Source organism: Scylla paramamosain, unplaced genomic scaffold (assembly GCF_035594125.1).
Source record: "Scylla paramamosain isolate STU-SP2022 unplaced genomic scaffold, ASM3559412v1 Contig77, whole genome shotgun sequence".
Lineage (NCBI taxonomy): Eukaryota > Metazoa > Arthropoda > Malacostraca > Decapoda > Portunidae > Scylla > Scylla paramamosain.
This window is the reverse complement of record NW_026973742.1, coordinates 186224-214009: the sequence shown is the minus strand read 5'-3', so window position 1 is coordinate 214009 and position 27786 is coordinate 186224. Positions and strand designations below refer to the sequence as shown.

The 27786-nt window shown below is 45.4% G+C and overlaps 1 protein-coding gene and 1 long non-coding RNA gene across 2 annotated transcripts in view; one reads left to right on the top strand and one right to left on the bottom strand.

The window, feature by feature from the left end:
• Positions 1 to 3917, bottom strand: part of LOC135098730 (uncharacterized) — a 67205-nt gene extending 63288 nt beyond the window's left edge. The window contains exon 1 of the long non-coding RNA XR_010267323.1: positions 3821 to 3917. This is a non-coding gene — a long non-coding RNA (uncharacterized LOC135098730). The remainder of the gene's footprint in view (positions 1 to 3820) is intronic.
• Positions 3918 to 10705: 6788 nt separating this feature from the next.
• LOC135098722 (uncharacterized) overlaps positions 10706 to 27786 on the top strand; it is a 103233-nt gene continuing 86152 nt past the window's right edge. The window contains exon 1 of the transcript XR_010267305.1: positions 10706 to 10953. The gene's annotated coding sequence lies outside the window, so the exon portion shown is untranslated. The remainder of the gene's footprint in view (positions 10954 to 27786) is intronic.

Genomic DNA, 27786 nt, shown 5'->3' with positions numbered 1-27786 from the left:
AATGGTGGACAAACAACATTGAGTCACAACTACTGCAGAAAAATCGTGCCTACCGTAAATATTTGTCCTCTCAGAATGAGGCTGATAAACTAGAATACGACAGACTCCGACGCGAATCAAAAAAGCTCATTAGACAGAGTAAGGAAAATCTAGAAATGTATATTGCAAGCATTGCTAAATCCAGTCCCAAAGAATTTTACAGTTACGTTCGAAATAAAAAAGTCCTTACATCTCACATTAATCACATTACACTAGATAACGGTAATTTTGTCACCGGAGAAACTCAGATCGCGGACACACTGAATGATTATTTTGCTTCAATTTTTACAGAGGAAAATACTCATACAATCCCCGAACCACTCCTTATGCTCCACAACATAACCCCCTTACGTGTCTGCGTTTTTCATGAAAACGAGATAATCAAAGTAATTGATAAGATGAAAACTGACAAAGCCCCCGGCCCAGATGGTATTGCACCACGTGTCTTGAAAGAAACTAAATTCCAAATTTGTAAGCCCCTTTCGTTGCTTTTCACCAAATCATTTAACTGCGGTAAGGTTCCCGAGGATTGGAAGTTAGCTAACGTTACCCCTATAGAAAAGAAAGGCGATAATTCACTTCCAAGTAACTACAGACCTATCAGCCTTACATCTGTAGTATGTAAACTAATGGAAACAGTAATTCGCAATAATTTAGTGAACTTTCTAGAGGAAAATGATTTAATCAATGACTCGCAGCATGGCTTCCGAAACAGACGTTCTTGTCTAACTAATCTGCTTGATTTCTTTTATGATGTTTTCACCATGTACGACGAAACAAAGGCAGTAGATATAGTGTATCTAGATTTTCAAAAAGCTTTTGACAAAGTTCCCCATAAGCGGCTACTAGCTAAATTGAAGTCACATGGTATAAATGGAAAACTTCTCAATTGGCTTGAAGACTGGCTGTCTGAGAGAAAACAGCGCGTTGTTTTAAATGGTAAATTTTCAAACTGGCGAGAAGTTCTAAGTGGTGTACCACAGGGATCAGTGCTCGGCCCTGTTCTTTTCCTTATTTACGTTAATGATATCGATGAGGGCCTCACTTGCAAAGTATCTAAGTTCGCTGATGATACAAAAATAATGAATAAAGTAGTCACGTCTGAGGATAAAAGAAAATTACAATCTGATCTTGACCACTTAGCCACTTGGTCAGACAAGTGGCAGATGAGCTTCAATGTAGATAAATGTAAAGTGTTGCACATTGGTAATAACAACGATCACACTGATTACTTAATGAACGGTACCGAGCTTCTTAAGGTTAAGGAGGAAAAGGACTTGGGTGTTATAATTACCTCAGACCTCAAGTCAAGTAAACACTGCTCGGAAGTAGTTAAAACAGCAAATAAATTGGTTGGGTTTATTGGTAGGACTTTCGAATTCAAATCAGAAGGGGTAATTCTCACATTGTTTAATACACTTGTCCGACCTCTACTTGAGTATTGCGTCCAGTTCTGGTCACCCCATTACAGGAAAGATATAGACAAGCTGGAGAGAGTCCAAAGAAGAGTTACCAAGTTGATCCTACGACTGCGGAACAAGCCTTATGAGGAGCGCTTGAGGGAACTCAACTTGTTCAGTTTAGAGAAACGGCGAATGCGAGGTGACTTAATTGAATTGTTTAAGATGTGTCGGGGCTTTGATAACGTAAATGTAAACAACTATCTCATCATTGACAGTTCCAACACCACTCGAAATAATGGCTACAAGATTATAGGTAAGCGTTTCAGATCAGACGAGGCTAAGTATTATTTCTTTAATAGAATTGTAAATGTCTGGAACTCTCTCCCAGCACATATTGTCGATAGTAACACAATAGAAACTTTTAAACAAAGGTTGGACAATCACCTCGCAGCAACCCCTCATATAACGTACTTTGCGCCTACATAAAATGTTTTTTAGTTAGTGTAGTGAATAGTATAATTTCTCTTTCATCCTTTCCTATCACATCTTAGCCTTTCCTCCTCCCTATACTCTCCTGTTTTTCCTTCCTTGATCTCTAGTGTCCTCCATCCTCTAACTCTTAGAATCTGTAGTGGTAGTGGTAGAATAGACACACAGACAGCCTCGTTAGGCCCAGTAGGGCTGTTGCTGTCTGTTCTTTCCTTTGTATTCCTTTGTATTCCTCCTTCTCCTCCCCCACGGGCAGCTCGGCAGGGACGTGCACGCACCCGGCCTGACATCCAGCTATGAATACCACAAGACCTGCTTTGCATATTTCCCGTGACGATGCAGGAAGGCCCACCCCACACCCACGCCCCCCGGAATGGAGAGGCCCGCCCCACGCACCCCGGGGATGGGGAGACCCACCCCACGCCCACCCCAGGGGAGGGACACCTCATGTTTACGTTTTGTGAGTGATATGTTTGGACTGCACAAACCTTCTTTTTGTTACGCCCCGCTGCCTTAAAACGTTCACGAAGGATGGAAGGTTACATCGCACTGGCAGCACAACGTGGGACAATTGGTGACCAGGCTGCCGCACACCCCCGCCTGCTTGCTGCTGCTTGCACACATCCGGCATTCACGGTGACTGAGGGCACGTGTGGCTGCAGCGATCCGTGGGGAAAACACCACCACAGAACACAAAGGTCAACCTGTTTTCCCTCGTTTGTGACCATCGAGCAAACATGTTCCGGATTTACATCACAGCGCGACAAAAGACATCACGAGATTCATGAATGTGCTCACGTCTGCTGCACGATAAACTCTTCTCAGCACCAGGCAACGCCACGCGACCCTCGAGGGGTGTGCGGCGGAAAACAAGGTGACGCGTCTTCCTTCAAATGACATAACTACCAAACCACTCGTCTGTAATTTGCTAGTTTTCATATGCTGAGTGTCTAACTCTCTCTCTCTCTCTCTCTCTCTCTCTCTCTCTCTCTCTCTCTCTCTCTCTCTCTCTCTCTCCATTCACTTGATCACTACCACCACCACCACCACTACTACCAATACCACTATTACTATTAGCACCACACTATCACACTCATAATACACACACACACACACACAGCCAGTCTATCTCTCTAATCCTTCCTCCATGTCATATTCCCACTCCCTCCTACTTTTCCTCACTTTTCTCCTTCTCAATGCATCCCTTGCCTCCCCCTGGCTGAGGTGAGACGGGTGGGGGATGAAGGAAGGTCTGGGGCAGATGGAGGAAAGTGAAGTGGTGGAGGAAATTGGAGGAGTTCCACCAATAGGTGTGGAAAAAGCTAAGAAATTTTGTCACGGATGTGTTAGAAGAAGGACTGGAGGAGGAGGAGGATAGAGAGAGAGAGAGAGAGAGAGAGAGAGAGAGAGAGAGAGAGAGAGAGAGAGAGAGAGAGAGAGAGAGAGAGAGAGAGAGAGAGAGAGAGAGAGAAATGTTAGTACTGTTAAGTTACAATATCCTATTACACACACACACACACACATACACACACACACAGGGCAGAGGAAGGAGAGGTAAAGTGGTGGGCAGTGACACAGGCACGGGGTTGGGAGAGGGCAGGGAGGAGCAGGCTGGGGAGAAGGAGGGTTTTCATGGTGGGGGCTCTGAACGGGCCTGCAATCCTTCAACTTATTTGAGACATTTTTGGGTTATTTATCTATTTTCATGGTTCACTCTGGCTTTCCTTCACGTCTGAATCTAAAAACACCCGAAAGTTCAGCTAAAATATTGATGTACAGACAGGGAGGGAGGCAGGGGAAAATGTGCCGCTCAGCCCTTATATTTACGTAGCGCAATACACACACACACACACACACACACACACACACACACACACACACAGTCCTACCCGAAGATCAGTCTGAGCTCTTTCCGTAGGGGAACGGCTTGCTGGGTGACAAGCAGTGTGTGTGAATCACACACACACACACAGTGGCGGCCAAGGGGAAAGGTCTGATGACGTCGCGTTTTCGGAGTGTGCGCTCTGAACGGGGCACTACTCAATGTCTTATTTGAGGCACTTTTGGGGTTGTTTATCTATTTCCGTGGTCAATTCTCTTTTTTTCTTCACTTCAAGTCTGGAAACACTGGGGAGTTTAGCTGAATATTGATGTACAGACAGAGAGGGAGGCAGGGAAAATGGCCGTCTCGAAGCTTATATTTACGTAACGTAATTCATTATGAAAATCGCGAAAAGAAAGAAGACGCCCAGACAGGAATGCACTACATTTTCTGACTTACTCTTTACTTTAACTAATACACAAAATATAAAAACATTACCGAACTCAGTAATAATAACGAAAACTCCAAAAAACAATCTGTAACTTTTAAGAACGGTACCACAAAAACACAATAATATCGAGAAAGGAAACACAGCCAGACTAGATTATATTACAGATTCTAAATACAAATTTTTTTTTACTTTCCAGATAAATAAAGAAAACACCAATTCCTCATCGTATAAAAAGAATAATTTTTCATATCCAGTACCGAACTTATTCTAAATTTGAAAATTCGAACTGCGAGACTAGATTTTATTGGATGTTATTACTTGGTACATGTTTCTTATATTTTTTTAAGTCTTAAATTAAATACCAATGCAAACCTACGCGTGCCGGTAAGAAAAAGTGAAATTAAATAAAGTGAAGAAGTTGTTATTTTGTCGACAAACAAAAGCACAGCTAGAACAGATCTTATTATATTTTATAATTTAGTATGTCTTTCTATTAATAAATTAAATATCAAAACAATGACAACTCCATCAATAAAAGGAAAATAATAATATGTTGCCAAAAAGTTTTTTTTCCTCGTCTTTTCCTTTCCGTACCTCCTCCTCCTCTTCCATACCCCTCATACTCCAAATCCCCCCTCCACCACCCCCTACTCCGCATCTAGGAAAACACCTGGAAACACCTGGAAAACCCTAGAAATTATGCTAAATACTGACAGGGAGAGACGGAAACTTGTTACCTTCGGCTTATCTGTGCGAGGCTCGGGGGGACTGGGCGCCAAGGATACTGTGTGTGTGTGTGTGTGTGTGTGTGCGTGAGGCAAAACGATAGAAATGCTAGTTGGATGGGTGATTGCTCTCAGGTCCTACTGAACCTCACATCGACGCCACGAAAGGATGAGTGGGCGGGGTATCCATCATGACATCTAGTCTCGCTGCCAGTGCCTGTACTCGTAAATTTTAGCAAGTTTACATTGGCTCTATTATGAAGATACGAGACCAAAGCATATTTTTGCCAGTCAGCTCGGGGTATCAAACATTCACTGCCAAAACAGCATCCTCATCCGACGCTCTCTTAAGATTTTATTTGCTAACAGGACAGGACACGGCACCTCAAACCTTTGGTAACATACTAAAACCAGAATTATGAGACATTTCTGCCAGAAACTCCACTACTTTCAATAGGCTTTTAATAGGCTCTACATGAAATTGAGGATTTTTTATCTTTTATTTTTTTATGATTCTCGTGATAGATTAACAAGATTTCTACTTTATTAACTGGGGAATCACTCTTCAAATATTCGGCTAATGACCTCTGTGACCTTTGAAAACAGTTGTGATGAGAGAGGGAAGCGTTTCAGGCCTAAGACAGGGAAAGGCCTCTAACTCACGCCTCTCCCCTTTTATCCCTCCTCCGTAACCTCTGACATTGTTGACAGCTCCCTCGCCCCCCTCCACTCGCTTCTCTCAGCTGTAGCTCGCCCTCCTCTCCCCTCGCTGTCACTGAGCTAAGATGTGCAAGACTCCTCCCCTGATGCAATATTCCTGTGTGAACTCTTGTCATCACCACGTTCTTTAAAGGTGGAATTTCTCTCTCTCTCTCTCTCTCTCTCTCTCTCTCTCTCTCTGCACCGCGCAAGATCAAGACAAACAAGCAGGACGTGGCCGAGATGGATCCCGCGATACTCGGCTAACTCGCTTCCTTGGGCCTCGTCTTGTCCCGCTCAGCCAGGGCGACTTGCGGCGGCGCGGCTTGCAAGGACACACTGCACAGCTTCGAGCAAGACTCCCCGCTCAGTTTTATTGGTGGTGTGTTTACAGATACAGCAAGAAACATAATTATAAGCAAATACATGAGTAGTTACACGACGCGACACGAATACAGGGAAGTAAAGATGGAGGAGACGATAATAAGGTTAATCAATCAAGTAAGGTACGGTAGATGACTTGCACAGGTGAGATAAGGTGTACAGGTGAGATAAATGGGGAGAGTCACAAGAAAGAAGACGAGAAAAAATAGAAAATAAAAGTTATAAAGAATATGAACGGTAGCGACGGCTGCATGCTGTAACCCATCACCCTGCACCCCATCACCTGTCTGTCTATCACCCACCACCCAACACCTGTCCACCCATCATCCCATCACCTCCCTACCCATCACCCCATCAGCTCGGCAAGGGCGGCGCGTCCCTCAGTGATGAAAGACGCCCCAAGATTAACTGGCAAGACAAGAAGGCAGAATAATGGTGCTGATCAAAGGCGCGGGTGGCAGGAGCGGAAAAACTGGACGGCTAATTTGCCTGCGATGTCTCAAGACCCTCCCCTGCCGTCCGTCGCCCCCTTCCCTCCCTGCCGCGCCCCCTTCCCTGCCGCTGCTGTCCTGTCCAGCTCCCTCATGAACCACACAACACTCAACACTCCACTGGCATGGAGGAAGGAAGGAAAGAACATTCTCTCTCTCTCTCTCTCTCTCTCTCTCTCTCTCTCTCTCTCTCTCTCTCTCTCTCTCTACTCAGACCTTAGATTAATACTCATTACAGGATAGCTCTGCCTTTTTTCCTCATCTATCTTTCCCGTCCTTTTCCATTTCCACGCCCTAATTATGTATATTTTTCTTCCATTTCCACGCCTTAATTATGTATATTTTTCTTCCATGTCCACGCCTTAATTATGTATATTTTTCTTACATTTCCACGCCTTAATTATGTATATTTTTCTTCCATGTCCACGCCTTAATTATGTATATTTTTTTTTTCCCAGACGTACAGTGATACAGAAAAATATTCTTAAATTACTAAAATTGCCCGTGTCATTTTGACTCAACGAACGAAAAAATACGGGAAATATTGTTTAAGAGAGAGAGATGCACTGGTAGCCCTGCAGGGTGTCGGTACACCTGAGCGTCTCGAAATTTCTGCATTTGAGTCCCTCAAGATGCAAAGTAACAATACCAACACGCGTGTCTTACGAAGTCTCCATACTGAATGGCTATGGAATGCCGGAGGTTGGCTGACGTCCACTTTGCATCTGATATCTGTGATCAACGACTCAAAGATTCGAATCCCGATGTGATGCGCTACACGCCTTCGTGACGTTTCAGACGTTTCAGACAGCCAGGCTTGCCAGCTATTCCGAAATTGATAGAATCACTCTATATTTTTCTTGAATTAAGCGTTCATGAGAGTAAGAATAATTTTGTGTACTTGGTAAGTCTTGACACACACGCGCCGCCACGATCCGTGGTGCGAGGCTCCAGAACCACAGCATTCTGCACCCAGCAGGGGAGTCGTCTTCTTTTGTCGTGTGTTTGTCTTCGTGTTGGGTTGTGTTTACATTCACCATGACCTCGAACTTCCCAAGCCAGGCGTCACTCTCCTTTCGTTTATCCATCACTGCCTCAATTCTTTTTTTCTTCTTTGTTTCCATTTCAATCTTTCCTTCCCGCACGCTCCATCAACGCTCCTTTCTTTGTGCTTATCATAGTTTTTTTTTTTTTTTTTTAGTGGTTATATTTTTTTGTTTCCGTCGCTTCCCACGCTTCCCACGTGACTCACAAAACGTGACAGTCTATGTAATACCTACACACACACACACACACACACACACACAAAACTTCTATCTTCTGCTTGCCGTGAAGCACTGAAGCTACACTCGGGCACACACTGTTCTGTGTGGAAGTCAGAGACAGTGTGCGGCGAGGACAGCTTATTCTCACTGGCTGAATAGACCTCGTGACGCAACACCGAAAGGCGATTAGTCTTGATCTTGAAAGTCAGCTGGAGCGGGACATTAATTTGTTATTATTGGGAGTAAGTTTGAGGCCACTACTAATATACACTAAGAGCAATGTCTTCTCCTTCATTTCACATAAACGTGTGACGTGTAAAGTGTACAGAAACAAACCTTCTCATCTCGCGAACACCAGCGTCAGCTTCCGTCAGCTGACACTTCAGTAAATTTGGATTGACGGTCCTTATGGCGCTAATGAAATATTTCGTCCAGCATTACGACATCGAACTTTGTATTCCCTGATGGGAAAAGTTTTCACAAGGAGAGAAAACTCTCACCACTAGCCTCGCTGCCCGAGGCTGTCACTCCTTGACTTGCAGCAACACAACAACAAAGTGCCGCTTCTTTCCACTTCTGTGCCATGTAACGCCGTGTACACCTCCTGTCAAACCAATCAGTTTGTTCATCATCGATGTTTTTTTTCCAATTGCAGTGCCTCCTGACAATTCCTTGATGGTTGAAAAAGCAATATTCATTGAGGAGTGGGCGGAATTGTTCTCCTGCCGCAGCGGTGAAGCACTCGTTTCCTTCATGAAAAGTTATTAATGAAATCACTACATAAGCGTTCAGTATGACGAGGCCTCACCTCAGCCATCATTCACTCCTACATAAAAATGAGAAGCGCGTCAGGCGTCGCCTCTCTCGATACAAGTTTGCATATTTAATCGACAAAAAAATGAGTCCATGAAGAATTTCAGCCGCGCATCAATCTTCCTAATCCTCCGCGCTGTGCTGGCCATTGCACCTCAGCGTATCGAATATGTTCATCAATACAGAGATGGGAATAAATTATATGAAGATTGATGACAGTAAAGAGAAAGTGAAGCAGACACAGGAGAGACAGGGCTGGTGCTACGGCGCGCGCTTCCTTCACTGAATAATGTTTACACACAGACATCGTGCCAGTGGTACAAAACAAGACGCGCAAGCTTTCTAACAACTCATGGCTTGAAATAATGCAATAATGTCTTTTGAATTGAATCTCAATTTTGACATTTCTTTGCTTTTAACTAATTATTTTATCTAGTGAGAGCACCAGCAGATAACACTGACAACACAGACAACTAATGTTATTATGATCAGAATATTCAGCTTACATCACAAAAATTCACCCAGCACGAACCGGGGCCATCGTTATTAACAACACTGAACCCTTTCTTCCCCGGAGAGAAGCGCGGGTGAGGCTCATTCCCGCTCCCCTGGTAGTGAAGTCTGCGCCGGGCAAACACTGCCTCGAGGTGAAAGAAGCTTCGCCTCTCTGTCCCGGGAATTAAACATGGGTCTTTTGTCTTGACCGAGCCGAGGGTGCACTGCTGTGAGACAGAGAAGCAGCGAGGCACAGCGGCACAGCGGAGCGCCTGGCGGGGCCTCGCGCCGGGACCGCTGCCGTAACTCATCTTTCATAATTTCGTGTGTGACTGGGAGACGACCATTCACCGGAATTTATGACTGAGTTACTCCCGTGTTGATTGGATGCGTTGCGCCTCCAGCACGACGACTCAAGGACGCGCTGTTGGGCCCGTCTCGCTGCCGAGGAGCGCCTGGGAATTATGGTGAAAAAAAAGTTATTTCTTTTGTAACTAGTTTCATTGTAAAAGGTGACAGGCGGACATAATGGGCAGGAAAAACGGCTAAAGTTTGAGAAGTTTAAAGCTTCCTTGTAAGCTAAGGAGGCAGAGAGGTGTGAGGCTGCTAGTAAATCATGGCGCTGTGGAGGGCAGTGGTGGCGGCGGCTGGCTTACTTGCTTGTAGGCAGCGTGAGGCAGGTGGTGAGGCAGCAGGAAGCATGAGGCAGGTGGTGAGGCAGCCGGCAGCGTGAGGTAGGTGGTGAGGCAGCCAGCAGCGTGAGGCAAGTGGTGAGGCAGCCGGCAGAGTTCAGATGAGGGCAGCGTGAGGCAGGCTGGGTGTGTTTTTGTCAAATAGATACATCCTCAGTCGTTGCGAGCAAGGCTAAACAGACAACCAGCACCACCACTACCACCACCACCACCAACAACAACAACAACAACAACAACAACAACAAACACCAACAACAGCAGCACTAAAACATCATTAGGTCGTTTTGGTTTCTCATTAAAAGTTACATTAATTCTGACGCCGTTTTAAAGAGGGATATAATTAGAGGGACCCTCTGAGCTGACGGGAATCAGGAAAACCTAAAAAGTAAAGCGAAAGAAAATCATTCTTTGCAGCGATAAAATTAAGTGGATTAAATCTACCCACGAAGAAAATCCCGCCGGGCACCGTAATGAAGTGAGTGTGAGCGTGGGGCGGCGGGGAGAGGGGGGGGGGAGTGGGACGGGGCTGAGCGGGGCAGAGCGGGGTGGGGCTGGCGGGGTTGGGTGGGATGGAGGGGGACGGGCTGCAAATGTTATCAGAATTTTTCTTGGAATAACCGTAACATGAAAGAAACGAAGGAAGGAGACAAGAAAGAGTGAGAAGTGTAGAGCAAGGACGCTACAGGACGGGGCGGGCCACCGGGGCTAGTCCACGCCGCGCCTCACCAAGCGGAGTGGTGTTGGAGGGAACCGTGAATGCCATCAGGGGAAGGGGGAATCGGAGCGGCCTGCATCTCTGCTGACGTGGCACATTCGTTGACATTCCGTTCTCTCTCTCATGTCTCCTTTCTTCTCGTCTCCCTTCTAATAGACACATTCAGGAATCTTGCGCATGCATCGTGTTCACCGTCTGGCCACAGCAGCAGTCACTTCATCGTGATGGGTGAGCACTGCGCCTCCCTCCATTCTTCTCCGGCAATCATGTTATTCACAACATAATGGATGCGTTGCTGAAATTTCGAGGCGCGGGTCCCGGCATGCAGTGCAGACCAAGGCACTCCCCCGCCAGGCCGAGCTGACAGATCAGGGCCAGTGACGTTCACGTGTGGGCGCGGCGGCTGACTCTTCACCAGCAGTCCTTAACGAGTCCCCGGGAAGCAATTGGTCGCTAGGATGCTTAGTCAGGTATTAATAATCATTAATTTAACATTTTCCTTTCCACTGATAACCTGCCCTTTCAAAAAATAAAAGAAAATAAATAAATAAAATAAAATAAATCACCATTACTAGTTTGCAAAATAAATCACCATTACTAGTTTGCAAAATAAATCACCATTACTAGTTTGCAAAATAAATCAGCATTACTAGTTTGCGTCCAAGTGCTTCAGTCCTGTACAGTGTACACGGCAAGGTTTATCAGGGAACGGGTCGTCAAATAAATAATACAGACCTCGAACATTCCAAAGTGAGAAGCGCTGGCCATGTTGGCGGTGCTGCAGCTGTGCGGCGAGTGAGGCGGCGAGGCGGACGCTGAAAACTTGCCTCTTGACGAGTGTAGGGAAGCAAACGAGGCCGTGAGCTGATAAAAAGGAAGAAGGAGAGTATTGTGATGACGGAGTTAGAGTGGGGGTGGACAGGTGAGTGTTGGCTGGTGAAGAAAGCAGGAGAGGCGGACATTGAGGCGGTGATGGGGCTGACGTGGTGATGATGAAGTGAAAAGTGAATAATGGAGGCTTGTCCCGAGCAGAGCCTGGAGGCATTTTGTGAGGCCGCGAGTTTCAAGATTCATTAAACAACATCTCGGAAAGTTAATTATTGCGGCAGAAAGGAAGAGGAGAGGAAGAAAGAGGAAGGGAGAGGAGATCAGTGAGGAGAGTGGAGGAGGGTAGTTAAGGATGGTAGTTGGGTAGGTCAGTGAGGAAAGATCATGGCGTGAGGGTGAGGGTGAGGGGGAGGGACAGGAAGGGTGTGTGAGGGGAGGACGCTGTGGTCGATACTCGTAGGAAAATAAAAGTTGTGGAAGGAATGGCGCTGCTTTAATGCTGTGTCTCTTGAGTGCCTGTTGGCGGTGACACTGCTTCAGGTGACGTGTAATTCTCTCTCTCTCTCTCTCTCTCTCTCTCTCTCTCTCTCTCTCTCTCTCTCTCTCTCTCTCTCTCTCTCTCTCTCTCTCTCTCTCTCTCTCTCTCTCTCTCTCTCTCTCTCTCTCGCCTCATTTCATGATTGCTTTCCATTTTCCACCCTCGTCTCTTTACATGTGTTATCCATTTCTTTATAACTGTATCTTTCTTCTCGCGTCCACCATAACCCGCTGATGCATCTCCTTCGCCTCCTTCACACACACACACACACACACACACACACACACACACACACACACACACACACACACACCCTACCTGACATGTCTCGCAGTTTTCCTTCCAGCCTGTGACATAATTACATAGCGGAGCAGTGGTTCCCAAACTGTCTTACATAACGTCCCTTTTCTGATTCTAACAGACCTGCACGCTCCCCTCAACACGCTTTATTGTATTTATATAAGATTAGATACCTTTACATATTATATCTAGACACTGTTTATGGAATTAGGAAAAATATTATTTGTGTGGATTAAAACAAATTTAATAGAAAATATAGACACGAGACATTTTAATTATATTTGCTTCGAGTTATTTTATCATATACTTCAAAGCAATGAATTCTGGGCAGATAACTTCACGCTTCTCTGGATAGTGTGTGTGTGTGTGTGTGTGTGTGTGTGTGTGTGGGTGTGTGTGTGTCAAACTGTTGTCAGCATGTCACAGCAGGTCAGGCCTCAGCATCGGCAGTTGCAGCAAAGACGTGTCCAGCGAGCTTGTCCCTCTGCAACGTGTCACTTGTTCAGTCTGGCAGGAAGTTTTGCTTGTCTTGTGTTTGGCCGTAACGTATCTTACGTCCTTCCTTTCTGCTTCATGATCCAGTAAAGTTATATATGATGAGACTCAACTCACGCCAGCCTGGACGGGACACAAGCAAGGTCTCGGTCTGGTGCTGTGCTCTTTGTCTTCGCCGACTTGAAATTAAATGTGCCAAATCATCGCTAATATGTCCCCGAGGCTCTAGGCCAAGCAGTCTGTAATATTTTTTAATCCAGGAGCCGCAGTGTGCCCAGCCCAGATGTGTTCATTTCTTTTATCACCTTTACTAACCCACCACCACCACCACCACCACCACCACCAGACAGGTGCCAGGGTATGGTGGGCACGCAGTGCCTGGCCTCACCTCGCAGCATTACCAGAGCGCACTTCAAACCATTTGCGGCACATATTTCGTTTTATATTTCAAACTGAATCAGTTTTCCAGCTCCACAGCGAGGCATAATTTATAGAATGGCAGCCAGAGTGGCAGACATGAAAGGCAATAGAAATTGCCTTTGGGATAGACTCGTGGAATTAGAGGCGGAAAGGAAAATCTTAGAGTCATGACTATATTATGCATCCAATAAAAGCCAAAGAGAAAATGAGCAGCTTCGTATTAACTCTTCGGCGAGAAAACGAATGATGAGAATCACTTTAGCCTTTGTAGATTGTTAGAGAGAAGGCTGTGAGGGCATCAAGTAAATGAGAGCGGTGCTCGGATGATCAGGCGGCAAGGAGCAGCGACCTTAGGTGTGCCGGGCGCGAGAAGGGAAACAAGGCAGCATGGTGAGCAGGACGGAAGGCAACGGAAGCTGCCTTTAAAATGGAACACGATCATTCCCAAGCGACGACCGAAGGTCGCGAGGCCCCGAGGAGGTTGATGATGACTCCCGGAAAAGTGCTCGGGACGGCGGGAGGGGCGGCAGGGCACCACCGGGAGGCTGGGGAAGGGAAGCCAGACTCCAGTAAAAGGAAAAAGTGATAAAGACAAGAGGCACGACACTCAAAAAGAAAAGTTAACCGACACAATAAAATCAAAGCACCAACAGTCTGAGCTCGGAAGAAACTGGCCAAGTATAACAATTGATGGAAACACGAAGGAAACGAAGGAAAACTTGTGTGGCAAGAAACAGTTGACGGCGAGAAAGACAGAGACGGCAGGGTCACAAACAACGCAGATGAGAGTCAGGATGAAAACGAAACTGCATTGAACTCTCGTGCATCTGTGACTGAGAACACATTGCTTACGTCAACACTCATCCTTTGTAAGATTATTAAGCAACAACTCACGAGGCAGCGGTAAAATTTCCAGGGATGAGTTTAGATGAATCAGGAGCGTAGGCGGCCAGATTTACTGAAAGGAAAAACACACAAACCTGCTCCCTTGTAACAACATAGTGAGCGCAATGCCGCCGCCAACACACCTATACGTCATGAGGGAAAATATAAGAATTGGTACCGAATCGCTGTTCAATATAATTATTATACACTTCACTATTTTACATATTTGCTCAACTTGCCTCCAAATAGCGGCAATAACCGACTAGTTTGTGCCTCGGAAAATTATAATTACATTCATGTCCTCGGTCACGCGTGCAGGTAAAATTAATATGAATTTTACCGTTTTCATTTCCTGTAAGCGGCGAGGTTATGATGACGTCAAGAACTCCAGGCATCATGGGAAATGAACGGGAGCACAGAGGAAGACACCAATCATCTCCGTGACCTCTGAAAATAACTCATGAGATTAAGGTTTGTGAATGCTGGCTTAAGAGAGGCCACAGGAGAAAAGCACTGGAGTTGTTGGTCCTGTTCAGGGTGTTTATGATAGTTACACTCACTAACGTAAAAGAAAAGAGGAAGAGTAAAGGCCAAGGCTCCTTCACGCCATCATCCAGCCATCTTAAAACAAGGTATCATTCAGGAGCGCAAGAAGCAAATATTTCAGCTATATACCTATAAGGAACAGAGATAATTATTACAAAGACTAAAACTAGACAGGAGAACAGCTTTCCTCGAGAATTCGCAAAAGTGACCTGCAGGAAGTTTTTTTTTTCTTTTTCTTCTTTGGAAACTGAAAATGTGTGAACTTGTCAGTGAATTTCGAATATTCCTCCACCCTTAACTTGGAAAATGAATATGTAGATGACGTGCAACAAGTGAGATGTAATTTAAACAGAGATTTTTCATGTAAAAGATAATGAGAAAATGCGAGTCGACCAAGCAGTGCAAAAATACTGTAGCGTAGCGAGCGCAATGTTACGAAAGTTAATAATGCTTCTGCTGAGGATAAACTTTTAACGTATTTAAAATAAACCGAGGAATTTTGTGACTAAAACTAAGAATACGTTAGCTGATTCAGCTTGGCGAAGAATACTGCAATGTGCTGACAGTACTTTGGAAGCCACCGAGCTACAACGAATAACCTTACAAACTTTTAGCACAAGCACTGCACACAAACCTATTCAGCGTCATGAAGACCACTGCAATGTACCGGCAACACTTAGGCATGTATTCTGAAACACCTCACCGCTGGGCTTCATATAAGATAATTTGGGAGCCACCGACTAAAAATAAACTTACAGACTTTTATCATAAACTCAGCACACGAACCTGAGATAAGCGGGCAGCGGGACACATGATTTGCTGTGCTTTATGCAAACAAATCACAAACACTACAATCAAGCGCAGAAAACATTGATCTTAAAACTTCAGATCCCAAGGTTATTACGCGAGTTACTCAATTACCTCTTGTATCTCTTCTCGTAAATCTCAATCTCACTCAATCTCATTCTTTCTAATTTCTCATTCATTCCTTTTATTCCTTCATTTACACAAGCCGGGGCAATTACTGTCGGGAGAGGGACGGGGCCGTAAAATGAATCTTGAGAGCCATCGGGGCGCCGAGACAAAGATGTATTATATGGAGGACGTGCCCCATAAAGTGAAGCACAGGGTGGGTCATGAAGTGCCGCGGTGCTTGGTGCTTCTCCCTTGAAGACGTCTGGGCCAGTGGTGGTGGTGGTGGTGGTGGTAATAATTGAAGATGTAGTGGCAGTAAAAATAATAGTAGTAGTAGCAGTTGTTGTTGTATTAGTTTTAATAGGAGTAATAGTAGATTAGTGATAACAATCTTTTAAGTAAAACACCCAAAAATATAGAAAGATAAAATGTAATTTAGTTTAGTGACAGCCGTCGCCATGCCCTCCCCCACCACCACCACCACCACCACCACAACTACCACCACGATCTTTATAGCACAAGGCAACCGCGTCCAGAGGTGCTTGTGTCTGCTCCTCTCTCTCTGTCCTTCCTGTCTGTGAATGTATTTCTGTCTGTGTCTTTCCTGTTGTCTGTGTTTGTGTGGACTTCTGTTTGTTACTGTATCTATACGAGTGTCTGTGTGAGTGTGTCTGTTTTTGTTTATTCTGTATTTCTTTTTCTTTCTATTGTGTGTGTGTGTGTGTGTGTGTGTGTGTGTGTGTGTGGTTTACTTGTATGTGTGAAGGAATGTTGGTGTCTCTCTGTCTGTCTGCTTATCTGCTTTTTTTTTTTTGCGTCATTATGTTTGTTCTCTCTCTCTCTCTCTCTCTCTCTCTCTCTCTCTCTCTCTCTCTCTCTCTCTCTCTCTCTCTCTCTCTCTCTCTCAACAGTACCATATTGCAGACGTGCGCGATATATCTGCTGCTGGAGTCCCTAACATCATATTCATGTACCAGGTGTGTGTGTGTGTGTGTGTGTGTGTGTGTGTGTGTGTGTGAATGTGTGTGTCAGGGACAGGTGAGGGGACAGTCGTCACTTGGGACATGAACCTCTAAGCGAAGGGTCTGCAAAATTTCCTCAGCTTTGAGATCGGGACAAAAAAGGAAGGAGAAAATGGTGTTATCTCTGAAAAAAAAAAATACAGATTGAGTCGTCAGTAAAGCCCGCCGCGTGCTCAGATAAATTGGAGCAGCTGCCCTTTAACGTAAACAAAGCGGCAAAATATTTCAGCTCACACAAATAAAATGATAAAAAAAATACGTTTCATTACAAAATTGCCGGGAATTAGGTGAAAAGTGTGTGCAATGTGCCAGAAAGATTACACCGCGTTTGACTGCGTTACGAGGACCATTCATGCTTCAGCCAAACAGCCAGACGAGGCGGGCAGTGTAAAGCTGAGTGAAGGGACATGATTAACACAACATAACACAACACAACACAACGTAACTCATCACAACTCAACACAACACACACAACACGACACTCCCATAGTACCACACCCCCACACTCACCACCTCACCGCCAGCACCTCCAGTCGGCCTTCTGCTCAAACTTTATACTTTTCTTGCCTCCTTTAACCATCCTCACTATTTTACTTGGGTTTCAACGGACTCCATTTCCTCCTCCCACGTTGTCTCTGTCTCTGTCTCTGTCTCGGTCTGCCTATGTGTCTGTCTACCCTGCTTCTTGTCTGTCTGTCTGTCTGTCTTAGTGTCTTCCTGTATGCCTGCAGTGTTCATATATGTTCGTCTGTTTATATGTCTGCTCTCTCTCTCTCTCTCTCTCTCTCTCTCTCTCTCTCTCTCTCTCTCTCTCTCTCTCTCTCTCTCTCTCTCTCTCTCTCGCGGCGACAGTATGGCGGGGCGGCGTCGGCACACAGGCGGGAGCGGCACGAGGGCACTCTGGCCTGACGAGAGGGATACGATCAACGATACTCGGCCAAAAAAGTCTCACTAAGGACCACGAGGGCATAAGTGGCGCCTCGTCCCCGTGACTCTGCAAGCGAGAGCCTCCTTTGCCACTTCACACGAACCACGAGAGGGATGCCGAGTAAAAATAGACGATGTGGCGACTTTTTCTCTTTTTAAATACATGAGGAATGAATGGTTTATGTCGCGTACTGAGAGTTGCGGTGTCTGCGTTTTTTGCATGTTTTGTTTTTCTTTTTTATGTTTATTTTGCGTCCCTTGCGTTCCCTCCTCAGCTGTGTTACTGACGCGGCAAGTTGTGGCCTCAGTCTGCCCCACGGTGGGTTTAGAGACGAACTCAACCATAAGCGAAGAGAAAATCTCACAACTGAGCACCGCCAACCAAAATTCTGTTCCGGAATCACAGATCTACAAATTGAAGCATTACATTCTGCAGGCGCTGATCTGCAAGCATTTCTGAACTTGCGAGTTTGCAGGAGCAAGCGCAAGCCAGCTGTCTCGGTTTCAGTAGAGGGCATGAGTTGTATTTGATTCTGGATACCAATAAAGGTTTTTACTAGCTCTAGGAGGAGGAAGTTTTCCATAATAAGGGATTTAATAATCATCTCGAGTCTTTAATCATATTTACATTTTTCTGAATAACATGAGATGATATAATGAAGTCTGGAAATTGCCTGTATTGAATAATCTTTATATTAGCATGTTTATATTGAATACTTTAATATCATATTTTTACCACAAAAGCAAAGGTAAGTTGGCGGACAATTTCACGTTCCGCAAACGCGAAACGGCAAATCTGCGAAAAAAAATTGCAGCAAAACTACACCACTAGCGAGATCACACTTCCGCAATTACGGAATTAGCGGTTTGCGGATGTGATTGCGGAATTGGTCAGCGCTAGAAAATATGGAAACACTTTTCCCCTCACGGTGCATCTATAATAACAGAGCGCGGCGTTCCGTTCAGTTACTGGGTGTGGGAAACTCTTCAAACAAAACAAGCACTATTTTATAAAATTTTCCTTATACTTAAGAGTAATTTTTTTTTTCGTCCGCGTCCTGCTCTCCGTCACCATTTGTTTTTTGGCGAGCGTCAGTGTTCCGGGGAATTAGGCCATGCATTAGGTGATGTGTTGCGCGCCGCCCGCTCACCAACTTAATTCCGCTCCCTAACCGGGGATAAATTGTTCACGTCTGACCTCATTTTTTCACTCAGAAGGGACGTGTTTCGCTGGATAAATAGCTACTCTGTTAACTTTGTGACACATGGACGACTTATGGGATAATTGTAACGCATGTTTATCCCTTTTTGCCATGATTGACTTTCAGATAGATTTTTTGCATCCTAGGAGACTTTTGAACGAGCAGTAATCGATGAAGAGTAGCGGTGTTTCCTTCATTCTGGTTCTGCGAGGCTCAACAAGCCCATGCGGCGCTATTTCCATGAGAACTATTCACTGAAGACTACTAGTTAATAGGTTTTCGCGCTTAACATTGTCATGTAGTTTCGTCTTTCCAGAACACTAAAACCTCTTTAAAGTCAAAATAACCAAGATCCGAGGCATGTCAGTCCCCGTCATTCTTACTCTCCGATCAACAAGAAAGCCATGGGCCACCAACCACAATTTGCAAGGAACAGTCACCCTTACAAGCTTCTGAGTAAGAGCTATACTAACATCAATGTTCTTACAGTAACGGGTTGTTTGCCATGTGTCTTTCAGTACTCCTCGACCAAATAGGCGTCTCGTGCACTAATATTTCCCCTGCCGTTATGTGCTAGTGAGGTCTTTATGTTTGGCCTTTGCTGCGTCTTACCTTGGCTACATTTAACAAGCTGTAGTAAAAGCTATCGAGGTTTTCAAGAGCGTTTTCATGACTAGTGGGCGTTTAAGGATTCTGTGTCATCAATAGGAAAAAAAAAACATGATGAGAACCTTACAGATTGTACCTGTGGCCTCTAAATTCATTCCTCATGAGAGTCCTTGGAGTTTAACCCTTTGATAGCTACACAATAATTTCCTCACAATCATCTACTACAACATTTAGACACCTTCCTCATTGCAGCTTCCTAAATATGTAGTTCTGTAGCCTAGAAAAGATATTTACCTCCCGCCCCATTTTTTTCCAGTGTCCATGCAAACAGTTGTTGTTTTAGGGGTGTGAGTGATAATAAAACAGTCATAGCAGGTTAAGAGTACTGGCTTGACTCGACTTCTGGAACGCCCCTCGCAGCACCGCCACCACCCGAGGCCGCACTGAGCGTCTGGAAGGCCGTGCTCAGGTCAACGCGTGTAATAGAGACTAAGTGAAGGGAGTGTGTAAGAGGATTTCACTTTGGTTCCGTGGAACTGTGTGTGTGTGTGTGTGTGTGTGTGTGTGTGTGTGTGTGTGTGTGTGTGTTAGCCGGGAGAGTAGCAGCGGCCGGCCTAATGGGGAGCGGCTTTAATTAAAATATAATATTGCGAAGTGTTCACACCCGAGAGATTTGTGGGAACCGATAACACCTGGAATATATTATCCCATTTCCTATTTGTATTCGATGTGAGAGTGAGGGGGGTAGCTCTCTGTGTGTGTGTGTGTGTGTGTGTGTGTGTGTGTGTGTGTGTGTGTGTGTGTGTTGGGGGGGAGGGGGGAAGGAACAGGTAGGCGAGTGAGCGAGCGTTGGTATACATTTTATAGATAGATGTGTGAACAGATTCCGTGTGTGTGTGTGTGTGTGTGTGTGTGTGTGTGTGTGTGTGTGTGTGTGTGTGTGTGTGTGTGTGTGTGTCTAGCTAGAGTACAGTTCGCTTCAGAGCATTTTCATGTTTCCGGCTTGGCATCCTTCCCAGGGGCGTTAGGCTGAGGAGTCCTGCCACGCTTTGCCTCTTACTGTGCACCTTCCCTCCTGCTTTGTGCCTCACCCCGCTCTGCCTTCACCTGACACATAAAGGGAACGGTGTGCTACAAAGGAAACCAATTTCCCGAAGTCTTAGGAATAATGCAGTGCTTCCTTTGAAAAGTTTGAGTCAAAGGAGGAGAGGAAATATAGTAAGGAGGAGGGAAGGAAGTCGCGGTAATCTTTTTGCACCTAGAGAGTTTGACGGAAAGTTGTGTGCGTGTGTGAGTTTGTTGTCACAGAGAAAGAGAGAGAGAGAGAGAGAGAGAGAGAGAGAGAGAGAGAGAGAGAGAGAGAGAGAGAGAGAGAGAGAGAGAGAGAGAGAGAGAGAGAGAGAGAGAGATTTACCCTATGTCTGTCTCACGAGGAAATCAGGAGGGAGAGAGAGTGGGGAAAAAAAAAGTGGGAACTCACATCATCATCATATTAACTTAACGATTACCACATCCGACCGGCAAATAAAAAAACGGAAATTATTTCTTTAAATTCTGACTGATATTGAAATGGAGCTTAGAGGAAAGTTTTTTGTGGGGAAGAAACTCAGTGTTGCCTCAGTCACTTACCCCTCGCCTTCACCCACACCAGTCACTGCCGCCCACACCACACACACCACACCCACCTCCACTTCCTCCTCCTCTCCCTCTCCCCCTTCGCAGGTAGAAAAGTTTATTACTGCGGGATAAATGACTCCTTCGAAGGGATAATACAGAAAAAGCACAGCCGTTCCTTAGGAGATTCTAGCTTAAGCCTGAAACACCTTGCCCGCCTTGCCTCCTGCGATGACCGTGTTAGTGTGTTGACTTGGGTGCCACGCGAGGTACGGTGTGGGTCTGTTGAGTTCTGATGGTGGTGGTAGTGGTGGTTGTGGTCAATACGTAAATATGAGAGAGAGAGAGAGAGAGAGAGAGAGAGAGAGAGAGAGAGAGAGAGAGAGAGAGAGAGAGAGAGAGAGAGAGAGAGAGAGAGAGAGAGAGAGAGAGAGAGAGAGAAGGATGGGTTATGGTTGTGGGTGGGTGGATGTGAGTGGATGGGTTAGTGAACATTATATTAGTGTGTGCGGATCCACATGCTGCCTTCATAAAGCCTGTAGTCCACACGTCTGAGTCTAGATACATTTTGAGAACCAAATTCGGGTACCAAGTGTCTCGAGCACCAAGCGCCTCAGGCCTATTTGCACTCGGGCCGATCTGTCTTGAGGATTATCTGACCTGACGCCTGCGTGACCTGAGTACCATCCACCCCAGTACCAAGTGACTGGCTCTCGACAAATGCTACATCGCAGACAGGCATAACCGCACCACCTCATCACCAATACCATCACCACCGCTACATTGCCATACTACATAGCAGACAGGCATAACCACACCAACTTATCACCAGTACCATCACCACCACTACAGGCATAACTACACCAGCACATCATTACTGTCATCACCAGCACACCAATACCACAGACAGGCATATGCACACCACGACCACGTCACAATCACCACCACTACATCAACAACACATACAGACATACACCACCACAATATCATTTCCACCACCACCACCACCACCACCACCACCATTGTAACCGCACGGGTCCCATTTTATCCAGAGGGAAGCAACACACGCCATCACTTCAGATTCACCCTTTCCTCCTCCTCCCTTCCCTCGTCGCCTCGCCTCGCCGTGCTGCTGGAGGCGTGTAGTGGGGATCTGTGTGTCAGCCTCGCCTCTTCCCTGTATAGGCGCAGCTCGGCCCTCGCGGCTATGGCGAGATGGAGAAGGGGACACATGCTCTTAACTCTAACCCTCAGGAGCCTCGCAGCGCCCACACCTTTATAGATATTGCAATGTCTTGTGACTGAAGTGAATTGAGTTTTAGCAGCGGCTTGTATGTTTTTTTTTTCCTCTCTCTCTCTCTCTCTCTCTCTCTCTCTCTCTCTCTCTCTCTCTCTCTCTCTCTCTCTCTCTCTCTCTCTCTCTCTCTCTCTCTCTCTCTCTCTCTCTCTCTCTCTCTCTCTCTCGTTTTTTCTTCTTTCTATATTGATATGTCCATCCTTGTATCTATTAATATTGTAATAACTGTAGTATCATTAAGTTTGTGTGTTTCCTGAGTTTAACTTCTACTTTTACCTATTCTTACTATAAAAGGCGTAATGACTAACACTTGTCTTCTCTTATTACAGGTAAGAAAGAGGAGACTGTGGGAGACAGTGAGAGTTAAGAATCCACGGAACTGGGAAGGTGAGAAGTGAAAGAAAATTATTAGAAATCTTTGAAGATGATATGGTGGTGTGTATGTGACATGAGAGTGCATTGAAGTGACGTAAAGGTGTGTGTGTGTGTGTGTGTGTGTGTGTGTGTGTGTGTGTGTGTGTGTGTGTGTGTGTGTGTGTGTGTGTGTGTGTGTGTGCGTGTGTGTATGTGTGTGTGTGTGTGTGACTAGGCGAGCAGAAGTGAAGAACAGCACAATGTAAAAAATGACACGATATTGTGTGAGGGTGTACAGAGGGTGACATTAGGGTGTATGAAGGCGACATGAAGCTGCGTGAAGGGAAGGAGAATGTGTATGGTAACGAGACAGTGAGTGAGGGGGAAGAGGAGACAGATACAGGGAGAGAGACAGTAAGGGATGAGGGAAGCAGCTGAAATGGGGAGGCAGGAGAGACCGGAGGGAAAGTAAAGGACATGATATGAAAAGTGAGAGGGGAGGATGAAGCGGGAGAGGAAGGTAGGGGTTAGGGTGTCTGGGGCTGCACTACCCGACCCTCCCACGCTTATACCTGCCATTGGTGTCTTAATTAAATGCTGCACGTAGTTGTTACGCAGGTAAATTACGGGAAATTGCCAGAAATAATTCATGACACAGTGAGGAAGGTTTTTGTCGCGTTCTGTAAGAAGACAATCTGGCGTCATGTTCCGCTGATGGAGGGAAGTGAAGCTTGATAATTTGTTCCTGTGTGTGTGTGTGTGTGTGTGTATGTGTGTGTGTGTGTGTGTGTGTGTGTGTGTGTGTGTGTGTGTGTGTGTGTAGGGCGGCGTACAGGGACAGTCATTAGTACCATTTAATCCCAGGGTCTGATTCCTCGCTTTACCTCCGCCGTCCTCCTGATTGCACTAGTTAGCGTGGCAGCTTCCCCGTTGCATCGCGATCATCCACGAACAGCCGGCCGGGTTCTGGCATTCCGGAGTCACAGGGACGCTTTATGAACCTTTGTGTCAGTAGTGCTATGGTAGCTTTAAGTTGTACCGTCTGAGTGTGTCTCCTCTGTCCTTCCTTCTGTCCTGGCAGGCTGTTTTCAAGGGCTGCATTCCTAAATGTGTCGGCGCCTTTAGAACTTTAAGGGACTCCAGTAAAAGTCTTAGAGGTTTTGATGGCGTTTTCATGATAGAATAGTTTAACAAGATTATGTACCGTCAGTGGGAAAAACGTCCATGAGAACCAGATTGATCATCATGAAAGTAGTGTTACATCACAATGTGGTTTAAAATAGTACTAGTAGAGGATTTTGTCTTTTGCCTCTCGTCTTTCTCCGTTTTTGTTTTCTTTGTCCGTCGTTATTGTTGTTTACTCTACTGAAACTGCTCCTGTGTGTTTCTGCCGCCGTCCTTCCCTGTCTCCTTCCCTCTCTTCTTCCTTCCTTCCTTGCGCTGCCTCCATGTCTCTCTTTCCCTGTCTTCCCTCACCCGCCATCCGTCTATCCTATCACTGCTAACCCTCATGTTTCCTTTTATCTCCACACACCACTTCTTCCCCTCGCCTTTCCTCCTCGCACCTCACATCACTCACGTCAATGTCCCCTTTTCTCCTTCCCTCCCTTCACTCTCCTCTACACTACGCCCTGCTTCCTTCCTTCCTCCTTTCCTTCCTCTCCTCCCCTCGCCTCACCACTTAATTAACTACCTGTGCGGCATACATCAGGTGGGGAGTAAGTCGTCCCAGGCACTGCATCACTAAGGTCGTCGAAGCAGACATAAAAATAAGCCCTGTACTTAAGCGTCAGTGTGGACAGTTTGTTAATGGCGGGGAAAGAGAAACTCCGGGAGAAGGAAATGGAACAGCGAGGATTGCGGAAGGTTTGGAATCCTTAAAGCTGGCGGGGACGTGTCTGGGGGAGGCCTATGTGTGATGGGACGTGTTGGGGCTGACTGGGAGGAGACCTGAGTGTGCTGGGACGTGGCGGGGCTGACTGGGGAAGGCCTGGGTGTGATGGAGCGTGCTGGGGCTAACTGGGTGCACTGCAACATATTGGGAATGACTAGGGGAGGCCTGGGTGTGCTAGGCGTGGTCAAGGGTGATGGGGCAACTGGAGTGGTCTTAGGAGATAGAAACCCGAGTGGTGAGACTTGGTATGTGCATTTACTCCAGGGTAGGAGGGCTGGGTGGGCGGGGCGGCCTCGTGCTGGCGTGTCCTGGCTGGCTGAGATAGGATTTGGCAAGCTTGAGTCAGGGTGTTTTGGGCTGAGGGAGGATGTGGCGGCGCGTGGCCTCGGCCGGGAATAGATAGGCTTTGGAAGGCCTGAGCGTGTTTGACTTAGTGATTAGGTGAGGGACTGATCGGAAGGCGCAGTGCGAGAGCTTTTGCAGGCTGTGTAAAGGGCGATGGTTGGGTCACGAGTGAAAGGAGGGAATTTCGTTCATATTGGCTGCGAAATTCACGTAGACTTGCAAAGGATGACAGTGTGGCGTCACCTCTCCCGCCAAATTAGATTCTGCTTTAGCCTCTTGTGTTGCGCCAGCCAGCCAGCCAGGGGTGGGGTAAGAGGGGAAGACTGGGAGGAAGAGGTTTTGTGGGCGTGAAGAAAGGAGAATAGGAAGTGAGGGATGGTAGAACACAGAAGCGTGGATCAACACACACACAGATAGATAGATAGATAGATAGATTTATTGACCACAACAAGTGATTACAATTACAACAGGGCTCAGAGGATATGGTCCATAAAAATACTTTCTTTAAAAATCTATAAATGACTTAAAACGCAACACACAAAACGCCCATTTATACAAACAAAAGCATAAAACGCCTATAGCAGATCAAATTATCTTATACACATGAATTCCATAACATAATTCCATAACTCATGACAAAATTATGACACTCATGACACACCATAAAGCACATGGTACACCTAAAACATACTACACAACACATAAAACATTTAGAATATGAAAAAAAAACCGGACGAAATACATCACATATGAAACGTATAAAATACATAGAACAGAATAAGTAGAACACATACCGAAAACGTAAAACACATAAAATATATTAAACAAAATAGAAACATACATGAACCATGCATTTTTCTTTCATTACTTTAATCAACTCGTTCACAAATATGATAAATAGGAAACATGAGGTAGAGGAACCATACAACATAAAACACAAAAACCAATAAAACACATCAAATACACACAAAGTACATTAGATAAATCAAACTAAAAACAACCATAAATGAACTATAATACATAAAGCTACTAAGACAAATAAAACACTTCAAACACACTTAAAAGTACATCACACATGAGGTAAAATACAACAATATAATATACTCATACTCGTAGTTACTTAAATATTTCTAAAATTTCATGGATTACTGCACATGCCTCATGATTGGAGATGTTATCATTAAATAGATCTTCTAATCTGGTGATATCATACATCTGACGAATATTTTCTGTGAGTGGACAAGCTTCAACTACATGTCTTTCAGTCTGCACTTGACCGCAGGAACACAAACGCTCCTCAACAGGGAGGCGGCCACGGCCCCTCCTGTTCCAGCGACCGGTCTCCACTGCCAAGCTGTGTCCACATATACGGAAGCGTGTGAAGGATATGCGCTGGAATTCATTGATTACATGTTTCGTCTTATAGATATCATGTAGTGTAAAATGCGGGTTGATTTCTTTATATACAAGGCACCGTGATGAGTTTGAGGCAGTTATAGTACTGTGTACCTTTTCAATTAACGAAGTCATGCTGGGAACTTCATTTTCCAATAATTCTTTAATGAATTTGCCTGTGCGAGTGTTTGCTTGTGTTGTACTTGTAATTGCGAATGACAGTGGATCATCAGGCATAGTGGATCTTTCAGACAACATTTCATGGAAAAACTTATGTTGTTTATATCTGATAAAATCTGGAAGCGATGGGTAGCCAGCCTCGGCATAGCATACTTGATTTGATGTCGTCCTTCTCACTCCTAATAGTTGCTTTAGTGACCAGTTGTATAATTTAATAACGGGCTTAATATCGGCACACACCCAGGATTCGCATCCATACATGAGCGACGACATCAATGCGGCATCAAATACCCGCCGCTTGACAATGAAAGGCACATCGTTGTTCTTTGTAAGAAAAGACACATATTTTAGGACATGACACAACTTATTTTTAGCATGGACACTAACAGACGAGGACACCGAGCCGTCACTAGTAAAGGGTGACCCCAGGTAAACATAACTAGTACAGTGTTCCATCACTAGTCCCTCCACACGGATCGGCTCCGCGTCCCCGTCCTCACCGTTAATTACAAAAAACTTAGTCTTGCTGTTATTTACAACCATGCCATATTCCTGACAGAACTGTTGGAGAATCTCAACCTTTTTAATCATAGTGTGTCTAGCCGTTGACAGTATCACAGTATCATCCATGAGTACCAATATATGTAACCATTCTAAAAATCTCTCAGGGTTGCATTTTTCTTTCATTACTTTAATCAACTCGTTCACAAATATGATAAATAGGAAACATGAGGTAGAGGAACCCTGCCTGACACCCAGTGTTGCCGTGACAACTGCTGAACCCACAATACTTTCGGTTACCCGGTACATGGATACTAGCGCCGCTAACATTACCATACCGCAACCCAACCTCTTTAATACAGAGAACAACTTTTGTCGTGGTACCATGTCATACGCTTTTGAGAAATCAACAAAGCCTACAAACAATTTAATTTTCTTCCTCTTTGCCGTATCAGTTAAAAGTCTCAGAGTGACAATGTGTTCTAGACAACCTCGGTGTTTCTGTGCTCCCGCCTGTTCCCGAAACGGTTTAAACCAACAAATTAATCTATCACACAACACCATATCATATAATTTCGCAATACAATTAAGTACACTAATGCCTCGATAGTTGTGAGGATTCATTCTATCTCCTTTCTTGAAAATTGTAAAAACTTTAGCTCTTACCCATGACTGGGGGTAATGCTGAGAGAGGAAAACATTATTAAATAAAGTGGCCAAAGTGACCATCCACTGGGCTGGCAGGAGCGAGAACACGCCCGGAGGAAGACCGTCTGGTCCGCACGCCTTATCTACTTTCATTTTTCTGACTTGTTGCTTTATCTGAGCGGGTGATATAAGCTCATCCAGAACTGGAATAGTGACCTCCGTGTTCACATCTACCACGTCTGTGTCAGCCACGCCAGGGGGGTTCAGCACTGATTCAAAATGAGCCTTGAATTCCTCGTCACTAGGGCTGGAGTATTCACCCGGACTGTCTATGCTAAAGTTACCTTTCCAGTTTATGGCCTTCCATACCCTCACATCATCCGTGTCA